Here is a 22,449-nt window from a genome sequence, read left to right as displayed (position 1 = left end):
TCCATGGGAGAAAAAAAATTCCTTTACTTAAAAAATAAAAATAAAAAAGACTAGTAACGATTTGAAAGCAGAAGTCAGTCCATGTATAAGGACCTAAAAACTATAAAAAACAGATTGAAAAATGTGTTTAATTGACATTTCTAGCATCTGTTTTATTTTCATCTTCAATTAGGAGCCAAATCCAAAGAACAGGAGTGTTTTGGCTCTGAGTCAAGTTAAATTTTTCCGGATTTAGTCAATTTTTATCAAGTGCAGTTTCAATGCCTTTTATTTATTTATTTATTTGTGTATTTTAATGTCTCGGTCTTTTATAGCACATCTTGCATACGTGGATGAGTTTTAGATCAGGAATAAAGCAACATACATTGACATTTCCAGTAAAAGCTATAGAAATGTTATGAAACTGACATGCCTTCCTATCCTCCCCACTCCTCCCTTCCCCAAACAGCAGTAATTTCTGGCAGTTATGATTGTCTCTCCAAAGCATGAAGAATTTTGAGTTCTGGCAAAAGCAATGATCAGATATAATTTGGTCTTTTATTTCAGTCTCCCAGCAGAACTCTTCCTACAACAAATTGAACATAATTTCCTTCCCTATAATGAGCCTAAACCATGGTAAGTTTATGTCTCTGCAGACACCACCCTAGCTTCTGTCCTTTCCCCAGATTTCCTACTTGCATGCTGTCAAGACCAACAACTCAGGCCATTTTTGACCTGGTGGATGCTTTACTTTCTTGTCTCCTCTGAAATCTGATCACTCTTGTGGACTGAAAATTTCTGGGAGTGCTGGAGGTGCACTGTCTCTGACCATTGCTGTTGTGGATCACACATCCCATTGGAATAATTCCAGACTCCCATGGAACCCTACATGTCAAAATTCACACCCAAAACAAATTGGAGGGCCCATAAGAAACTGCTACCTGTGATCTACTTGCTACCTGAAAGCCTTGCTAATAAATCTTTAAATAAGATTTAGCTAAGATACAGCTTTGTGGGATCCTTACTTGAAAAGAAAAGGTTGTAAGATGTGAGGAAGTCACAAGAAACTTCGCCTTTAATGACGGTACACTGACAGGGACAGAGCTTTTTAAAACAAAACCAACTGTATCTGTGAGCTTAAATAAGGTGTATTTTATTGCTTGTTTTCCTTGTTGCATTACCCAGGGACTGTAATGTAATTTGCTGGTGCCACCTGCCCTATTCAAATACATTAAAATAAGGATTCTTTGCTGTATTCTGAAGAACGTAGCCACTTTTTCCTTTGATCTCAAACTTGTATTAAAAATCATGTTTGGATGTTTGATTTGTTTTTACAATGAGTAAGCAGGCAGTGTTTTGCAGTGGGTTTCTATAATCAGATATTCACTTCTATCTGGCACTTTAAATAAAGTATAAAGTGTTGGCATGGAGGAAAAGTACAAAGCTATTCTAAAAGGAAGCACACTGATTAAAAATGAATAAATAAGTTCAAATAATGAAAGACTATAAAAAAAAGCTAAAATCCACATTCCAAAGCAGGCAATGTATGAGGATGACAACATGTTTACCTTAAGTTTCTATTTAACTCTACTGACAGTTATTCCCAGTAATACTGAAATAATGGTAACACACCTTTCATTCTCTTTCCCTTACATATGTGCATATATAAATATATGTATGTGTGTTATGACACATAGATACTAGTACCAGCATTTCTTCTATAAACTGAACTTGGATTAAGATCTCAGCCCTGCAGCCTGGGAGATTTAATCACGTCATCCCAGAGCTTTCAATGAATGGTATTTCTGTGCTCACAAGAGATGAATCACAGGTATTAAGCTGAGAGAGAGGTTAAGTGCTTACACCTCTCTTGCCTGGGACCCTCCTGCTTTGATACCATTTTTAGCTCCTTGTAAGAGATAATTAAGCCCCAGAAACACTTTCATGGAAGACCTTTGAGCATTCATGTACATCAGATCAGGGCTGGAATCTGTAGATTGCTGATCAAGACCCTTTCTCTTATAACATCAAAGTATTTCTTTTTTATTTCATGAACAGTCCTTGAAACTGCTCCTCTATCCACTAAAAACCCATACTAGAGCCAATTAAGGTGTCATATGAAATTGATTGGGCATTAAACTGAAAAATCTATGTTTAAAGCCTTGCCTTCATGCAAGCTGACTTTTCAACTGGACCGACCTATAGCAAATAGACAAGACCATCAGAAATGGCATGATGGACCACTGTATAAATGGAAACTTGTAGTCTGTCAGAAGAGTTTTCACTTTATTGATTAGCTAAGATGAGAAAAAAGGTCTGTAAGTGCAAGTCTGAAAATAAGGGGAGTTCTAACACATCTTGTTTACCTGGACCAGAAACTAGAATGCCTGGATTCCTCAATGCTGTGGAATCCTCAATACTGAGTTTAGAGGTTCAGCAAACCAAAATACTACCCTAAACAATCTGTAGCCAAAACCTCAGACAAAAGAAAGGGCTCAGCATCTGTCATGACCATTTCTGAATTAACATGTTGTAGCTAAACTGTTGTGTATTTCGCACACACACACTCAAAATAGTGAATTACTTTTTGCATGAATATTGGCCATTCCAAAGGTATACAGGTGGTATAAATGTTCCATACTTTTGAACATAAATTATGCTATCAGTCCTATATAGCAGTTACAAATATATCTGGAAGAAGCAGGAGAATTTATTGTAAAACCTTCATAAACAGGAGGGATATTGATCAATAACATCTCTTATGCAATGCCTTATCAGGTAGAAAACTCTCCTTCCTGCTGAATGGTACCCTGAGGGAAGGAGGATGTCATGAAAACTGAACACTGTAAATACACTGAATGATTTCTTTTATAGTGGTGTATTACTAATGACTCCCTGGTTAAGATTGGGTTGAGATTTGCATTTAAATCAAGGCTGAAACAGCCTTATTTCACACTTTAATGGTTGAGTAGTCTCTAAATTTGGCACAGTAAGCTTCAGAGTAGAATTTTGCTAGTTACTTTCTTTAGTACATATTTACTACGCAGTTATTAAATATTTGCAAATGAAAGTTGCAAAGGAAACAACTTTCTTTTTGTGTCTCATTTTCTTGGATTTTACAGTCCTCAAGTCCAGCAAACTTCACAAACACCTAAGTGCATATATGTGTATGTGCACACCTTACAGTCCTTCAGGTATTTTTTACCTGGTAAATTATTGCCAACACACACTCTGGAAATTCTGAATGAAACACAAGCTGCTGTTTTGCCAAACCAGCCAACCAGCCTACTGGAGCGGCATGTAGAGTAGGCCCTTCACCCAGGCTTGTTTTGTTTAAAATAAATCTTTTGTTCCTTGAGTTTACTCATCCTTTTATTCCTGTGTGGAGCTTGGCAGCTCATCACATATATAATATCATCATTACTGTATTAATGCTTGTTACAATCATGGAATTTTATGATTGGATACTTTGATCCATAAAAAGGACACAGTCATAACTGTAATGGGAAAATGACACTGTTTTGTTACAGAGATGCATAACAAGGTGATAGAATTAGAGAACTTACCCAAAGCTAATCATAAGGACTGGAAAAGTGGAAAAATTGGAGAGGATCTGAGTGAATAATGTAGTTCTTCATTCCTACTTTGAATCTTTTTGTTGCAAACCTCCTGTTAGCCTCATAACTCCTTCACCTCCTCACCTTTTTTATTCCAACAGCCAAAATCCCCTCTGCAGGACAGCCTCAATCCAAGGCTCTTCACCACTAGGATATGAGAGGTTTCTTTTGTACTAAGCCAGAAATTCACCAGACTGAAGACAAGCAAGAGGTGAGGATTTGAATTAGACTAAGTTTAAGGTGGGTAGAGTTAAGGAATAGGCCAAGGAGAGAAATAATAAATCAAATGCCAGCAGAATATCAGGTAACTTCAGAGCTTATTTGCCTTTCATAGCTGGTATTACTGGGATGTACTATCCAATAACCCCATCCATAGAAAAGAAAGCAAACAACAAACCTGTATGGACTTCATAGAGTGTATGAAGTATCAGGTTTAATGTATAATGTTACAATTGGGTTATGAATAATGGGTCGAATTTCTCTTTGATTAAGTAGTGCTGGATTAGGAAACAAGTAGCCTCAGATCAAACAGCTTGTGGAAAGAATTAGCACAGTTCTTGAGAAGCCTAGCAACTAGCAAAAAAGAAAAAGAGAGAGAAGAACGTTAAAAGAGCGCAACAAAAAAGTTCCCAGTTTCAGAAGGGCCGTGAGACTCTAAAGAGCAGTGAACCTTGGGTGCAAGTGAGAGGTTGCTACATCTCGCCCCATGAGAAGCACTGAAAACTGCCACAGGGATTTTCTCCTCTGTCCATCGTGTTTCCTCCAGTTCCTCTACTGTTTGTCTGTGTGAAAGACCCTATTTTTTTCAATTACATAAAAGGACAAGAAGAGATAAAAGATGGGTCCAGGAAGTTATGCTGCCCAGATAATGACCCTTTCTTTGTTAAAATTCCTAAATGTGAAATCCCAAAGAGAACAAATTCAGCCTCTCATCTTCTATTTCCCTTCCTCCTTTTGTCCATGTTGCTGTCAGTCTCTTTGACACATTATTCTTCAAACACTCCCTATCAACTCTAATATTTCCCAAGAAGGAGACTCTTTTATGTTCTTCATCATCATGAAGACACCATACATTTCTTTGGGTCAATGAACAACTTTCTCTCTGACCATTCAACCTGACAAGTAAATTACACTCAGACTTCAGAAGAAAATAATACATCTATGACCAAGATCAAACAAAACCCATACTAACAGTGTCTGATTCACCATGAGCCCTTTACTCATTTCAGTGTTACTGGAAATATAGCTTATCAATGTTTACTACCCTCAATATTTTCATGCTTTTAAAAGCAAATGGAAATTTTAAGATTTCAGTTATCCCTTATATAGAAAGCCTTTGATTATTTTTTGCAGCTTCTGCTGACACAGCAGCATTTAAAGAGAAAAGCTGCCAGGCCAAGCACAGACCAAAGGAACATGTAAATTATCTATTCAGAAGCCCTAACTGGCTGCAAAAGAGACACCACTGATGCACTTTAAGTGAGTGCAAATGACAATAAAGTGCTGCAGGTCATGGAAGGGAAAGCAAGTGACTGTCAGATAAAAGCCCGGTGATGCAGTACAGGCAAAGTAGGAGACAACTTTAAGAGATGAATATTTAGATACGGGACTGAAAACAAACATTTCCATGGAAACTTAATTATTTTTTTTTTTTTGTGGAAACATTTGAAAATTATTATGGCTGCAACAGAAATTGAACTATGTTTTTTTCTTGAAGCCTTTATTTAGGCTAGGGTTCACAATTTAATTCTTGTCCAGCATCACATACCAAAGAGACAGCTAAAATGAGTAAATATTGCATGATTGTCTTAATATTTGAAGGATTAGGTGCATAAAGGGTGTGGCATACACAAGTAGGTAAGTAATACAAATCTAAGATATCAAGGTGTTATACGTGGGATTTTAAGTTTGAAGTACATTTCCCTGAGATGGACATGGCTTACCCAGCTACTGCATAGTATATACAGCAAAAAAGCAGAAGGAGATAGAAAATTCCCTATGAAAAACAGGACAGTCAGTGTCTTTTCTAAACTACTTAAAAATTAAAATTTTTTTACATTGTTTATTGTAGTTTTATACAATATTATTGATAAACTTTTTATTTGCTTTATGAGAACAACTGTGCTATTCTGTAAGCTGAAAAACTTAGTATTAAACAACCTTTTACTATATTATACAATTCCCTAGTTGAATCAGAATAACAGCTTAAAACAGGCATTTCACACAGCTAAAAATGGGTAACTGGAACACAAAAAATAATCGAAAGGTCTTATCATCAGATACTGTGTGTTCCTGCTAAAAGAACAATAACAACAGTGATTCATGCACATCTCTCATGTGCAGAGAGACACTTAGCTGCTGAAACATCCTTTACTGGTAATTTTGGTCCCATAAAGATTTTGAAGATGTAAGTCTTCATTAAACTTATTAACTCTTGGAGCTTTTCGAGTAATTTGTACTTTAGGGAGATTTTTTTTTTATTTTTTAAGGTTTTTCAGATTCTGGAATTTCTATTTTTTTTTTCTGTACACAGAAATAATAGCATGCTTTACAATCTATAAGCAGAAATAGTACACAGAATATGCATCCCTTTTCTGGGCAAACTTTGAAATACTGAGATATGGAAATTCAAACTCTTCAAAGAGTTTGTTACCTGCCAAGTATGTAAGATGCTTTCTGCTGATACTTTAATAATCAAATAATTCTGTTGGTCCATCTCACCCATTTTCTTTCTCACATCAAGCTTTCTACCTTAGTGTAGAATGTGACTGTGTACTTTTCCATAAATAAAATAATATTTTCCATATCAAAAGCTATACATGTGGAATCAAGGGTGGAGATGAAAAGAAAATTATGAATAACAAATTTGCTGAAAAACTCAGCAAAACAACCCCCCCCTCTTCCTTTTTAAATGGGATGACTTATGAAAATATTTTTACTCAAAAAATGAAACATTTTGTTTTGAGATATTTTGAAATTGAAATATTCCTTTATGGAAATACCAAAATCTTTCACTTTAACATTTTCTAAGAGAACATTTCTGAATTTTTATTTTGAAATTAATTTTTAATTTGAAACAGGCCCAAAAAATTGAATATGCTTTAAATAAGGAAGAATAATCTGCTCAAGGTAAAAGAAAAAAAAATTCCTTATCTTGAAGAAAATACATAAAAGGAGCATTTTCCAGTTTTCTTTATTTTTGGACCTATACTTTTTCTCTAATTTTTGGATTGTTTAAATATGTTGCTTATAGTCAGAACCTATAACAAATACTATGGTTCATCCACTTTCATTGGTTTCTACCACTTGACTTCAGCTGGACCACAGTGTTTATTGAATGAACAAAACTCTATATTCTTCTTTTAGAAAGGAGGAGATTACAGGAAGTGAAAGGGACTGCTGTCATCAGCAGTGTGCCTGTGTGTGTCCCTGACTGTCCATTCCTCCCTCCTCCTCTCACAGCTGATTCCCCATCTTCCATCTGTTTAATTTGCTTAAGCAGTTAATTAATTTATAGGCAACTTGTGTCAATATGTTTAGTTAGCAAGTAGCTGTCACAGGAGTATCCCATCCCACTAGTGGGAAGAAGATTTTAGTTGTCGGATGAGAATTTAATGATGTAAATGTTGGTATTTTGTCACAAATCCTGCTTTACATCATGGGAATAGGCACATGACATCTTATCTACCTTTTGTTTATAGAGGAAGGCTATAGCCCTGTCCTCATGGGATCTGTCCACCAGAGAGGGAAGGGCAATTTATCCCAGCATTTACAGGACCAGCTCAAAACAGGCATACCAGGGCAGGATTTTTGTTGATACTTTTTAGAGAAAAGTTCTAGAAACTGTCAGTGCCCCTCTGAACTATGAGCTGTTTTCTTTATGTTTTTACAGGCAAAGAAGAAATTCCCTCATTGATTCTCTCCAGACCTTTCCTCCCCCTGACCTCTGGTCCCATTTCATATTCGGTCATTTCCTATTTCATAGGTACTCTGGGTTCTCTCACTAGAGTGGGCCATTCACGCATGGAGACATTTCTTGTCAAATCAGGCTTGAAATGCCACTGCACTTTTGCTTTTATTAACCACCTTTACATGATAATCATCACCTTGCTTGCTGTGACTCAGCACTGAGCATTAGTGATCTATGTGCAGTGATCACTGCAGTTGGTGAAAAAAGTGGGTTTTTCCTTCTCCTCCCTGATAATTGAGGCTTTGCTTAGATGGTGGGAGTGAAAATATTAACACCTGGAAATGAGGGAAAAACAAACAGCATTGTTGAGCTTCATTATAACTAAGAGCTTTACTAAAAGGAACATCAGTGCAATTAGAGTGTAATCCAAAGCCCATTAAAGTCATTGGGAATCAGTCCACTGAATTAAATAGACTTTAGATCAGGCCCACACTGCATATCAGAAGGCAGTGCTATCTGAAGGAGATTGCATTTCTAAGTGTGAATAACACTGCTGCACACACAGCTTTGCTAACAGAAATTCCAGCTCTGTCACATTTTCTGTTGCTGGCATCCTTTTTTCATCAACATTTGTCTTGTAGCAGATTGTGGTTATTATTCTAAATCCAAAGTGCTTTTTGAAAAAGCATCATCATCATCTGGGCAGATCGGCTGAATAGTTCTATAACATGGTGGGCATGGCCATGGCCGACACTGAGCAATAATAAAAAGGCACCTTGGAAACATGTCATTTTAATGTCCTATCAATTTTATAGACATTTTAAATGTTTTGTAGTTGTGACCAGAACTGGCTCTGTAAGTGGAAAAAAAAGCATGGTCGGGGTCAGTTGCTCAGAATGCTTGAATCTCTTACAGAAGCCCCATGTCAAAAGGCCTTGAAATAACCATACATTTCTCCCTGTGATGTTGCCAAGAGAGAAGAGGTGGCAAAAAGTATTCTAATCAATAGTAGCAACTTTGTCCCTAAATTCATTGCTGGTATCCATTGCTGGCCCAGATAATTATGGTGAGTCAGGACAGGACAGATTGCTGCATTTACTGAATTCAAAATGAAGAAAAGGAGAGTGCTAAGGGAGCTGGCATTAAACAAACTTCCTTCACCAACATGTAGCACACATCAGGGTGCTGACTCTCCTCTTCCTCTTGCATGGATGAACATTTTTGTAGGGGTCATGCACCATCTCTACCAGCTACATCTCTGATCACCCATGGGCAGGGGATTTGTGCAGAACTCTCAGACCCGGGAGGAGCTCAAGGCATCCCTGCCCTGCTGTGCTCGAGAGCTCTGCCTCCACCTCTGTGGCTAATCCTGCTTTCAACATGGGAGCCATTGTGGGAAAGAAAAAACAAGTCTAGATAAGCTAGAAGGAAGGGATTTTCTGACCTGGCCCATTTTTTCTCACTCGACACATTTCCAGGACTTTTGTAGAAACTGTGTTTTGTAAGAGAAGCGCCAGGAAGGTGAAACAGTGATATTTACTGTATGCCTTACCCGGGATGAGGGGATGAAGAGAAAAAGTTATGAAAGAGATGCAAAAAACCCAAGTAAAACAGTTAATTAATTTGATGTTGGGAAGTGAGAGCACAAGTCTGCTCTGTATCACTGTCTGACAGGCAAGAGAAAAGGTGGTGGCTCTCCAGGGTTGAAGAAGGCGATGAGTGGAAGAGCCCATCAGTCTCTAATCCAAAGGCAACTGGTGCAGCTCACAAGAAGACAATGTTCTTTGGTTGTGGAGATTGTAAAAAGCCTTGAACAAAATTGTTTTTATATCTCAGGCCAAATAAGGCAATATTTATACTGTCAAATAATTTTCAGAGTTTTTTTCCATTGGTAGCCTTTAAAGAGACTTACAAATGAATTCTGTGTTAATATCTGACATAAAGACAAAGCAAAGAAACAGTACATGAGCTACACTTGAAGAACCTGGACACTTTGAACCAGGCAGGGAGAACAGATGGAAATAATGGGGAACAGAAGACACATTTCTTTTTCACTCATCTATGACAAAATTCAAGACAAAGATTAAATCAATTAATAAAAGCAGAAGAATATTTCTTTCTCAAATTCTGGGGTGGAACTATTAATTCTTAGATATGAGAGTTTACAAAACCCCCAAAGAACCTGCTAGGAATGCTGTTGCTGAGAGCATTGAAGTTTTGCTACCGGTGGCAAGTAATAAAATATGGGAAGCCAAGACGTAGAGTTTGCTATTCCTGTTATAAATATGCATCCTTCTTCACCCAGCAGAGAAATTTAAATTCTCAGTTCTTCAATTCAGCTGCATCATTTGGAATTAATTTCCCTAAAGAAAAAGCAAGGGATCAAACAAGGTTGATCTCTTACAGTCACCAAATAAAATTGAACTTGACACCAAATATTAATAATCCTTGGGCATAACCAGTGGTAGAAACAGCAAATTTCTGACTGAAGGCAGAATAAGTTAGCTCTAATAAAAAAGGCTTGGATTAAATTTATGATTTGTGGATGAAGCATCTAACACAATTATATTCTGATAAACTCACATGTCAGAAACAGGCCAGAATATTTTGCCCAGTGTCTGTGTTGGATGAGGCAAGTAAGAATTTTTCTGAAGAAACCGGAATGGCTTACAAACATCACTTCACTTATGCAAACAATAGAGAATGGATAATTACAAGCTGAAATAAAACTGCCCTGGTGTGAAACTCAAAAACAATCCACAAAAGTTTAATCAGGTGAGAAGACTATGCTCCCCTGGAAACAGCAATAGCACGTTGGAGATGCAGTATGGACATTTATGCAAAGCGGTCAGGACCTCAATTTCACATTTTGCATTTTCACATTCAATAGCTTATTACCCCATATACTTTTCTTCATCTTTAATTTAATTACATCTGGATGCTAAAATGATGTGTATTGAATAATTAGTGCCCCTTCCTACAGCCTATTGTTCTGCCCATTTAAAAAGTCTGATAGACTTACAGTAGAAAGTGGTACAACAAAGTGCTATCATATTGTGAAGTGAAGGAAATAAAATCAAATTAACGCTAATTTAATTCTGAATACAAGTGTCCACAATAAGGCCTTAAAGTGATTTAGCTCCACTATTTAAATGGCCAATTCAGATTAATTTTCTGGTATTCATGCAGATAAGGTCTTATTCAAGAGTGACTGACTTCTCACTTCTGGAGAACCATTTCATTGACAATGTAAAAACCAGGAAAGGTGTTCATTACCAAAGTGACCCAGGAAGAAACCTATTAGCTATTGACTGGATAATTTAGCCAAGAAGTGACAACAAGAGGATTACATCCAGGTTACATACAACTAAGTTCAACAGTCATTGAGGAGCTATGATATAAGAGGAAGTGGATGAATTATCACAAACTGCTTGAACTTTGAATAAATATAAAGGCAGGGACTGAATGTATCAACATGCAAAGCTTTGAAATATGCTCAAGTCAGAGTGCAATCATTTTGCTATTTTGAGCAATTTTGATTTCTGTTAAGAGTAACTTTCATCTTCTATTTTATCCACTTTGAAATAAGGTGTTTGTACCATGGTGTCAGGCTTTGCCCATTTAGAAATGAAATTTTATCTGTCAGATATTAGTGGAATATTAGTATGTACCCACATTCTCACACACTGGCATCTTAAACTGATTTTGTGAGGAAGATATTTTAAGTCATGCTTAAACAGAACAAAATAAAATCAGCTCATATATATTCTCTGTATAACAGAAATTGATTTTAACATTACTTTGGAGAACATACATCACTTCTGCACACTGCTTCCTTTGTATTTTCTTCAAACTCCCTCTCCCCTCTAGCAAAATCAACAAATATAAAATATTGCTGCTTAAAAGCACATCATAAAATATGTCTGATGGACATAGGTATGACATGCTGAATGCTGGTTTGGGTAGAACTTTTCATTCACTGTGCTTTGCTATTAGCATTTTTGAGTTTTCTGTATTTCAAGTATTTTCCTTTTAATTTTAAGAGATTGTACTCATGCTTATCTGCACAAAGGTGTTGCAAAGGGATTAAGATGGAATAGAGGAAAAAACCAAAACAGACACCTTTTATTTTCTGTTCACCAACATTTCTATGTGAAAGGTCTTTGTTGTATTTCCAAAAAGCAGTACTCTTGCAAAAACACAGAGAGACAACTCCATCTTTCTGCTTTCCTAAAATATTTTCCTGAGGCAGCTGAAGGAAAGCAGTAAAAATAGACACATAATTGTTTTGATTTCAACAAAAGTAACCAGTTTCACCTCTCAGGTCAGGTGTTGTGGTGTGATAATGCCATTTAGATGCAGAGTAATTTCTAGAGCAGCAAGCATTTTCATAGCCCAAGGAACAGTGGCCCAGCTCTTTAGCTGGCATAAATCTGCACAGTTGCACTAAACTAAATGGAGCAACTCTGATTTACATAAACCAAAAACATGGTTCTGTATTTCCAGAACCACATTTTGTAATATCCTGAGGATATGTTTTGAAATAAATAAATAATTCAGGGCTGTGTTATTCACCTGGCAAGCTTGACTTGCTGTGCCGAGCCAAGACTTGAGCACAGCTCTTATGGCTGACAGGCACCATTAACTCACAATTTCACAGCAATATCCACAAATACCCAGTCTGACTCAAGAACATTATGGGTACCACTTTCCCACCCCAGATCTCTGTCATGAAGGAATATCAAATGGCTACTTAGCACAAGAGTTTCTTCTGGAGAAATTGCCCATAAATGGACATCCCATCCTTGCAGAGAGCATGAGACCCAAAATCCTGCTTTAATTAGGGTTTGATGAAGATGGAGCACCCAAAGCAGGGCACAAGAAAACAGAAGAGCAGTGTTATAAATAAAACTGGTTTATGTTGGTTATCAAGTGATGTAATTTAACAATATGAGAATTTTCTATACTAAACATCAGGAAGTATGTGGGAGCCCTTGGTAATTCCCCTCAGGCCCACCTGTATCCCATACTTTAAATTAAGGAGAGAGAAAAAACACTGGTTTAAATTTTACAACAATTTTGGCCTGAAGCAAACCTCACATTTTCCCCAACACGAATCAGCTGCATTTAATTCCCCAGACAGCTGGCATGAACGCAGCCTCTCCACAGGACACCTGAATTACAAAATTAGCACATTCAGAACTCTAAATCACATTCCATTACATTAAGCCCTAAGGTCCAACGTTATGGAGAAGGAGAATAAATTGCAGAACTTCTCCTGAATTAACCCTCTTAGCACACTTTCAAAGTTAAATTGCCCTTTCCTCCCCTTTATGGAGTCATGGAAACTTAAACACTCCCTCCTGCCCTTTCTCATCTGTTTCTCTTCTTGCCTAATGACACAGCTTATGGGACAGAAGTTGAATACCTTGTCACAAATTCAGATTTGTAAATTAGCACATCACAAGCTATTTTTTCCTCACTTAGGAAATGTGTGAGTTAATTTTTATGCCTGGTCCTTCAAGACAGTACTGACACATCCAATTCTCCTCAGCAGCACACAGTTGAAGCGTGATGGCACACCTGCCTAAAACAAGCACATGCTCATCAGGATTTCTTGTGTGCAAGTTGCTGCAAACACAGTAGTAATTCCTGGGAGAAGAAATGTAAGTTTGTGAGACAGTGTTGTGTGCAGCTATGCAGAACTGACCTGATTATATTGTTGTCAATTTGCTAGTTCTTGCTATGCTATGATCACATTATTTTTCTGTTGCAATTACTATGAATTTTCCTGTTAGCTGTTGTACACTTAAAGACCATTGTTTCACAGGCTCATCTTTTGACTCAGTAGATGAAGACAATTAAAAAGTTAATTAAATTAAAAGTTAAAAAGTAGCAGCTGACCTTCAAGGAGGAAGAATAGGATCAGAAAAAGTCATAGCCATGTGCATGAGAAAAAAAAATGTTTGAAAAAACACCTTTTTTTCAAATTTTTGATTCATCTTAATATTAAGTACTGAATATCAATGTAATGTTAAGATATCTCAAACAAGTATAAAAATTTTTACATTTGCTCTACATGTGCATTAATAGAATGCCAACATGTGTGGAATTAAATTCTTTCCCCCCATCCACCTCACAGAAGCTCCTGGGCAGTTCTGCATGTGTCTGCTACAAGGACTTGCTCCATTCACAGGTTCAGCAGTGCTGAGATGGAAGTACAGTCAAGATTCACTGGTGTTTGCAGGGAAGTTCTGTCATTTGCTCTTTCCTTGTCACATTTTTTTCAGGGTGATAGGAAAAGGACTGGGTTGAATCATTATAAGCACATCCAGGACTTGTTGCTTGAAATTACCTCACATCAAAACATTAATGACTTCTGCCTCGAAATGCCTCTCTGCTGCTGAATCTGCTCTCTTCTCTCTTTTCTTTCATACTTTGTTGACTGTCACAGAAAATAATTTTTTAACAGTGACATTCATTATTTATATACCTGAGATGACTTTTGCTGGGCTAAACCCAGCCTGTTAATATTGCCTCTGCTTTAAAGCCAGGTAAAGCTATGCACTTCTATTGTACACTTTAAACTTCATTAATCATTTAAATCAATTATTTCTGAGGTGTTTTTGACTACATGTTCATTCAGTGCATCTTTACCTCTTATTTCTTGTTACAGATATTAAATTACTATTGTATGGGATACCAGAAATCCATGACAACTGTGGCAATGAGTTTTGTACTTTACAGAAAATTTCAGTGCTTGGAGAATGAGAATAAGCAATGATTCAGTATTTATTGCCAAAAAACCTTACTGGATCCATCTTTGCAAAATGTATTTCATAAGCAAATAACCTATGTAGTTTAAATTCTCTTGTAAATAGTAGATGTAAAACTTGTGATAAAACAGACTGAAAAAAATTGATTGTGCTAAGAAAAACCCCTGCCAACTAAGCTAGGAATCCTGATCTTTTATAAGATGTACAAGGGAGTTGCAGTAGTTAGCAGAGTTATTTGTGTAGAGATATTTGATTTCAGGAACTGATTCTCATGTGAATGCAGCCTGGTCTGGAGAGACTCCTCCTTGGGCTGTGAGTTACAGCTGCATCCCACAATGCAGGGAACTGCCAGCACCCTTGTCCTGAAAGAGTTCGACAAGAGGGGACATCAAGCTCTGGAAATCCAAGTTTGCTGGGACAGAGACCTTTGCAGAGGCCCCCTGAACTCCAGAAGCAGCTGGAGGCTGCAGAGGCAGAGCCACTCAGCTCCCAGAGCTCAGAAGGCAGTCACACACAGCAGGAGGACAGCCAAGATAGCCACGTGAAAATCATGTCCAACAAAAAATGTAAAAAAGCCATGTATCTTCTACCTTTTCCCAGGTTTGTGTCTCTCACACACCTGGGAAAAGGTGGAAGTTACATGCCTTTTTTACATTTTTTGTTGGACATGCCATGTGGTGTGCTCAGAAGGGGCATTGCTTTGCTTGAGGCTCTTCTGCTGCCTTTTTGTTGCCTTTGGCTGAACCTCACATATACTTTTCCCTGCTGAGAAAACAAATATCTGGAGGGTCACTCCACATTAGAAGAAGGAGATAGGTAATACATACATAAACTTTGCATCAGGAGGTTAAAAGGGAAGACACCATCTCCAATACTAAGAAATCACATTGTAGCAGAGGAGAAGAAAAAAAATAATTATGGTGGAGGAGTTCATTGAGGAAGGAAAGAGACTCTCTGCCCTCAGGGATACTGGGTGTTAGATTTTAGAATAGAGAAATTAGACAATGTTGTGATTTGTTTTGTGGATTTTTTGTAGTGAAAACTAAAAACATAAAATAACTTTTCAAAACAGATTTAGTTTAAATTTGTGCGTTGCTGGGTTTTTCAAGAAAGGATTTGAAGAATTCAAAGAACTTAATGAAAAATAATAACAGCCAAAGAGAACAATTTGCAGTAAGTGGAACAAATAGAAAATAATGAAAGCAAACTGATTCAGTCTAATCTACTAAAACTAAACTCTTAGCTGAGTACATGATAATGGAAATAATTAAAATTACTGATTGGATGGGGGACAAGAAAATAGCAATAAAGAATATTGAGCTAAAGTATGGGAGAAACAGATGTTTTTGCAAATATTGTGCATGGTAGGCTTAGTGAGAGTACAAAAAAGGCTGCATATTTGAATATAAATAAAATATTTCTCATAAACAATGTTTCCAGCTTCTTTTTCCCATGGCTTTTGCTGTCCTTTAGTCAATTTAGTGAGAAATTTATCCTTGGGCATACTTTTTGCCTTCTCTGTCACAATGCATCAATTATACTTCACACCATACAGTGACATTGCCTTGCAACATTGTTTTATGCTCTATTCTGTTATTATTTATGAAAAAAATCCTATAAAAGCTATTTTAGAGAAAAAAAGCTTCAACACATTCAGCCATGCATTCTCATCCATGGTGAATTTTAATGTCCTATATTAGTCCCTGCTAAAGAGAATTTTAGGTTATAGAATTCAAATGTCTTTTCCCTCCACTCTGCACAGATTCAATCATTGTATCTTCAAAGTCTATGGTGTGTGTCAGCTCATGCTCAAGAAGCCAGCAGTGACAGAGAATTGAGATGTGCTGCCTTTTTGCATTCTTTATCATCCTTGCCTGGGAGAAAGGATATTCTTTACTACAGTCCAGTAGCTGTGAAAACACACTTGCGTATTCAGTAAGCATCTACCTAACATTATTTATGAAAAAATAACTCAAAGAATGTTTACAAGAGAACAGTGTCCATCTGGAAGGCTAAGGGTCAGAAAACTTGGGCTGTGTAAGTGATTCCGTCACCTCCTGTTCTTCTCATACCTTCTCTTTCCGTGTTGGGTTCCTGACAGCTGAATGAGTAGGGGGAAAATGACTATGAAGATATATGTTTTGACAGATCATTATTGCCATCAGTATATGATTTAGTTAGGAACACTGCAAACCAACTCTTTTGTCAGCTGGATCATATTTTAACCCAGCAAGCTGACTTTACCATCCATCTCTTATTCTTACAGTGCTTGGAGGAAAAACTATTTATGCTTTTCCAAAGCACAATCAAATAAGGTGCTCATAAAAATACTACCTAAAGAGACCCAGGCTTACTCTGAGGAAAACACAGGTAAATTAATTTATCAGGTTATAGATCATAGTTTTCTAAGAATAGCATTTACATGGAAGTTGTTAGGAGAAAAAGCTTACCTATTCCAATTTAGAAATTCCATCCTCTGCAATCTAAAAAGCTCCAGGGATGCCCCTTTCTCTCCAGAGAAGACATGAGCTTATCTGGGATGTGATCTTAACCGGTATCTAATTTGGTGACACATAGATCCCTAACATTAATAAATATTAGCAAGGAACCATGAAGATGACAGATGAAATGGAGCATCCGCTATGTAAAGAGACACTTGAAATCTTCAGCCTGGAGAACAAATGGCTCAAGGGGTTCTCACCAGTGTGTAAAAATACCTGATGGGAGGGAATAAAGGAGATGTAGTTAGAGTCCTCTTCACTGTGCCCACAGGACAAATCAACTAAAATACTGGAAATTCCTTTCAAATATAAGAGAAAATATATTTTTTTTTTCCTGTACAGATGATCAAAAGTAGGAACAGGTCAAACAGAGAAGGTTAAGAGTCTCTATCTGTGCAGATATTTAAAATCCATGTGCCCAGAGCAACCTGCTCTCATTGACCCTGCTTTGGGCAGGTATTTGCAGTAGACTATCTCCAGAGGGACATCACTGCCCACCTCAGCTGTTCTGTGATCAAGGGGCCAGAGCTCACCATGCATTTTAAAAAACCTCACAGAAATTTCTTAGGTGATTAAAAAAAAAAAAAAAATTTATTGCAGCTCTGATGTTTGATGATCTTTACCCTTACCAGGTTCTTAACTTTATAATGAGTGACAAAGACAGCACATTCATATTCTTTTCTAAGAGATAATACCATCTACTAAAAGAACAGACTTATCAAATACTATTTGGAGATAGCAGCTGTGTTCAGTGAAAAGACACACAAAATCTGGATGAAGTCAATGAATTTTGCTGATGATACATAAATAGATGTATTTTTCCCTTTTAATATTAGGCCAGGAAAAAAAAAAAATCCACATTAATTCATTCTTTGTCAGAGAACTCATGAGCTGTCTTGAGGGAATCACTCAGAGATCTGCTCTGATCTGCAAAGAGACACAGCATAGAAAGTTTCTTCATTCCCAAAAGGCAAAAAAGGATGAGTGAGAGAGAGACTGAAAGACAAGGTGTCAAAATCCCACAAAATTTGCTATCACAAGAACAGGAGGTAACTGAACAGTCTGAAACCTGACATCCTAATGTGTCAGCTTGGATGGGATGTGTTACAGACTCAGCTTGCAGAAAGCTGTGCGGTCTGTTAAATTAAAACATTGCAACAGTAGCAGCAAGGCTAATTTGTTACATTTACATAAGGCAACCAAAGAGTAATGTTGTTGGGAAAATGATTATATTTGTCCAGAGTATTGATTAAACACAGTAGTTGTTTGGAGTAGTCCCCATGCTCTGTGCAAGAACGTACACATTCCCTGGCAAAAGCAGACATAAGATCCCTTTGGGAGCTTGACCTGGAGCAGCACTTATTTGCATCAGGTGGAGTCAAGATCTGCAAATAGAACAGTTTGTTTCACTCTAGATTTGCAAAATAATCTAATGTCCCCAGGTGAATCTGCTGTACTTGCATAAACTGAGCATCACTGTGAGAATATTCTGCAATGAAGTGTTGAAGTTTGACCCTGGCTGGCTCCTTTGTACTCTGCCCTAAGTGCCAAGAGAATGCAGAACTATTTTAACAGGACAGCTGGAGATTTCTTTGATGTAGGCAGTGCTGCGCCACCCACAGTCATTTGGAACATGGCAGGGTGGGCCCAAAAGAAAGGTTCGGGCCAGGTGCAGAGTGAGCTGTGCTGGTAGAGCACAGCAGACTCAGAAGGATCTCCTCCATTCAGCAGGCTTTAAATTTTAGAGTCCTTAACTTCCCTATGTATTTTAGGGATCACCTTCACCCGAAGCAAAGTTCTCAGGGAAAGTCAGCATGAAGCCCACCTTTTATCTTTTTTGACCATGCTCTTAATACATTAAGGAGAGATCTTTGTCATCCATTCACATGAGCTTCCTGTGTAGGTACTGTGCAACATAAATGATGACAATACTAAATTTTTTTGTTAGAAACCCTAGAGTACCCCAGGTGTTTGAAGAGGTCATTTACATAATTTGACAACATGTTCAGATTAAGTAATATTTTTGTCTTATTTTATAAAGGTAAAACAGAACAAATCCTTCATGACTGTGTTGTAACACAATGTGCTTGCCACCTTAGCCATAAAAAATGCTACAAACAGCTAGTGGTACAACTCTCCTTCTCCAAACTTTTTTGTCTCTGCTAAACTTTAAGAGAGGAGCCCAGCTCTTTCTTTTTCAGCAAGTGAATTCCATAAGTCTATTGGGTAAAGCAGTTCAACCAGAGTGATGCAATATGCAGGATGTTTGCAGGCATAGGTTTAATGCGACTACATTGTTCCATATTTATAAATGTGTCACTTTTTACTGGCACAGCTTCACACATTTTTTATGACAGCTGCTCTTTTCTTGGCAAAGCAACACATTCATTACACCAACATCAAGACTTCAATGAATAGAACCATCTTTGCATGACTCAGAGGTCTTACTCAGAGGTAGGGCAGATCGAAGAGATAAAGCAAGGAAAAACATTCCTGAAATACAGGAAACCAACTGGGAATGACAGGAGTCATTAGAAGGGAATGGGGAATGTATATATTCTGTGGTGCATTGTCTTATTTTGGAAAGAGTCAGAATTTTCTTGTAGGTTTGTCTCTGATCCTTTCAAACTATTTTGGTGTATACTTGTATGCTTAAAATTATTTCTCCTCCCTTTTATTGTGCTGTCATGTTAATGGATTCATGTGTCACTTTTTATTTTCATTACAATTTCTGTAAGGAACATGAAAAACTCAAATGCATTAGTAACTTGTAAACTACCACAATGTACTTTGCCCTGACCTTGTCATTACTGTATAACTTAATTGGTCAACTACTCCACTTTTCTTTTTCATAGCCTTATTATAGTAGAAAATGAAAAGAGACTTGTCATTGACCAGTCAATCAAAAATACACACCATTCATAGATGAAAATAACAACCTCTCAATTAATTTAATAGAATTAACACTAATTATGATACAAGTCTCCTGAGATAAAGATTGAGATCAGGACTAATGAGCAGACATTTAGCCATTCCTCCAACAAAGCCTGTAATAAAATTAAGAAGGGGAACAGTTTAATTCAATCACAGAATTGCAGTTCCAAAATTTCTACCTCAGACTAGCAGATATTTAAGAGATGTCCATTTTTCTCTGTATAAAGAGTCAGAGTATATCTCATTTTGCCTGTTCTGTTGGCTGAAGTGTAGATCTGGCTGTAATTTCAAAAAATGTCTTTCCCAAGATACTTGATGACATTTTCACATTTTGGACCACCTTTCTGATGGGAAGCATAATCATTTCACTATTATGCTGTTATTTCTTGCAATAGCTTTAGTTTTTCTCACGCAGTTTCTGTCTTCAGATGGAGTAATTTTAAACTTGATAAGGAAAGGGAACTCTTCTATTTTTTCAACCGGTGCCCATAGGGTTTGCAACAAGATACTCTGTGCTCTATCACAACAGGAACAATAATTTAAAAGAAATAAAATAAGCAATAGACATGACAGAAACTGGTGCTCCAGAACTGGCCATAAATCAGTGAGGTCTGGGGAGAAGAAAGCCACTGGGGAAGGCTTCTTTATTATTACTATGGGAAAATCAGACATTAGTCATTTAGTACCTGATTTAAGGTAACACAGGCTTCAAAATGAAAGACTGTTCAAGACAGAAGCTTTTCATTTCTATGAAAACAAGCATTGTTATCACTGAATCAGTGCTTATCACAAAAAGTATATCCAGCTATAGTTATGAATATTTGTTGGTCCAGTATACTGGGCAAATACTTAAGATGATATATTCTGGTTCACTGTATAAAAATTATGTGTCTAATTTAACACTAATTAAAATTGATTAAGCATTACTTTAATTTAGTAATTTTTTTCCTCTTTCTCTCCTGCCTTGTAAAAAACCCCATCCAGAGATCTTTCCCAAGATATTCACCTGCACTTCACCTTTTTCTCTCTGCTCTTCAGAGGCTACCTCTGCAAAAACCCACAAGCAAGAAAGAGAAAATGGATGAAGTTTTGAAAGAAGTCATCTGATCAGGCTGATTACATGATGGACACCAGATTAGAGGGCCCAGGACAGGGAAACACTGATCAGGTAGAAATTACCTTTCTTTCCCCTTCTTTTTTATTTCAGGTCAAAGAGCACCAATTCAAAAGGAGAGAATGGCCTTTGGAAAATAAGCACCTAAACCTTTCTGTCATATCTTGCAGTAGTTCAGGATTATTGGGTTGCACATTATTCTCTTTCTCTCTTGAACAAATCAATTTACTGCTTGACAAATAAGCACATAATGCAAAATGCCAATTTACAGATTGTTATCATTCAAGAGAGAGCATGGTTTTATTGGCAGAGGACCATATTTTGCCTACCTGGCAGATATCTGGGCAGAAAGCTTTGTTTATAGGGGATATGTGACCTGTTACATCTGGTACACTGTAAACAAAATACAGATATGGTCAAGCAGGACTAAAAGTGTAAGTATTTGGATTGTCATGCACCTACCACAAACAAAACTTTCTGCTTCTCACAGACCTGTCAGAATTGGGAATTAATTTGTTATAATTGATGAAAAAAAAAAGTTTTAAAAAATTACATAGAAAGGGTTTAATGTCTTGGAATGCAAAATTCTCCAGTGGTCTATATCTAAAAGTTGAAATAATTATTCAATTTTCATAATATTGCTGAGGTCACAAACAAAAGTTAAAATCTCATTGATTAAAATTATTAAGGTTCTATTCCAATAATCTAACAATAATTTAATAGGAAAATAGGGGGAAATCTGCCTTTAATACAGAAGTTCTGTAGCAGTTTTGAAGATTGTAATCAGTCTGGGAGGAAGAGGATTAAGTTAAGCTGTCTCAACTGTTGTCTCTTCTGTTGTATTGGTATAGTATGGTTCTGATATAGAAAATGTGGTCTCCATTGAAATTATTCATACTCTTTTTTCGTTAGACAATTTAAAAACTTGGTAAAAAATTTTATGAAAGCCAGAGCCCCACAATAACTTTGACTCTGTGTTCCAAGGTAACAAACTTTTCCTCATAATTTCTTTTCTCAATAAAAGCAAATTTTTAAATGTACATCTTTCAGGAGTGATGAGGCCCTGTAAACATATATAAATATGCATAGCTCTGTTCCAGGTTGGACGTCTGTCACTCAAATCACTGTCTTGCCACAAGCTACCCTGATACAATCAGAAGGGAAACTAGATCTAGTTAGATGGGTTTAGAGGATGATGTCTGCATGAGTGACAGATGTTTGTGTTCTAGCAACATTATTGCTTCTAATAGCTTTCACTTTATGTTCAAGGTGTTGCAAATTTACCTCCATTACTGAAAAAAAAAAAAAGAAAAAAAAAGAAAAAAAAAGAAAAAAAACAAAATAAAAGAACAGAGGAATATTACGAATTCATTCCCCCTCTCCCCCCACATAAAAGCATTTTTTTCAATAGAAAGTAATTTGGGTAGCTGGTGAACTGTGGAGCTCACCAATCTATGAGATCTCAAACACACACAAGCTGTGTCTTCATGGTTCAAGGAAGAACTGACATTATGCCTGGAAGGATTATCAATCACCAGCTGCACAATATCATCTGTTGTAAATTGGGAGCCTGATTAATAACAGGGATTCGTGCATGGTCCTTGAAAATTGTGATCTT

This window comes from Pyrgilauda ruficollis, unplaced genomic scaffold, assembly GCF_017590135.1.
Source record: "Pyrgilauda ruficollis isolate IOZ18807 unplaced genomic scaffold, ASM1759013v1 scaffold6, whole genome shotgun sequence".
Lineage (NCBI taxonomy): Eukaryota > Metazoa > Chordata > Aves > Passeriformes > Passeridae > Pyrgilauda > Pyrgilauda ruficollis.
The sequence above is the reverse complement of the archived record's forward strand: the minus strand, read 5'-3'. Positions refer to the sequence as shown.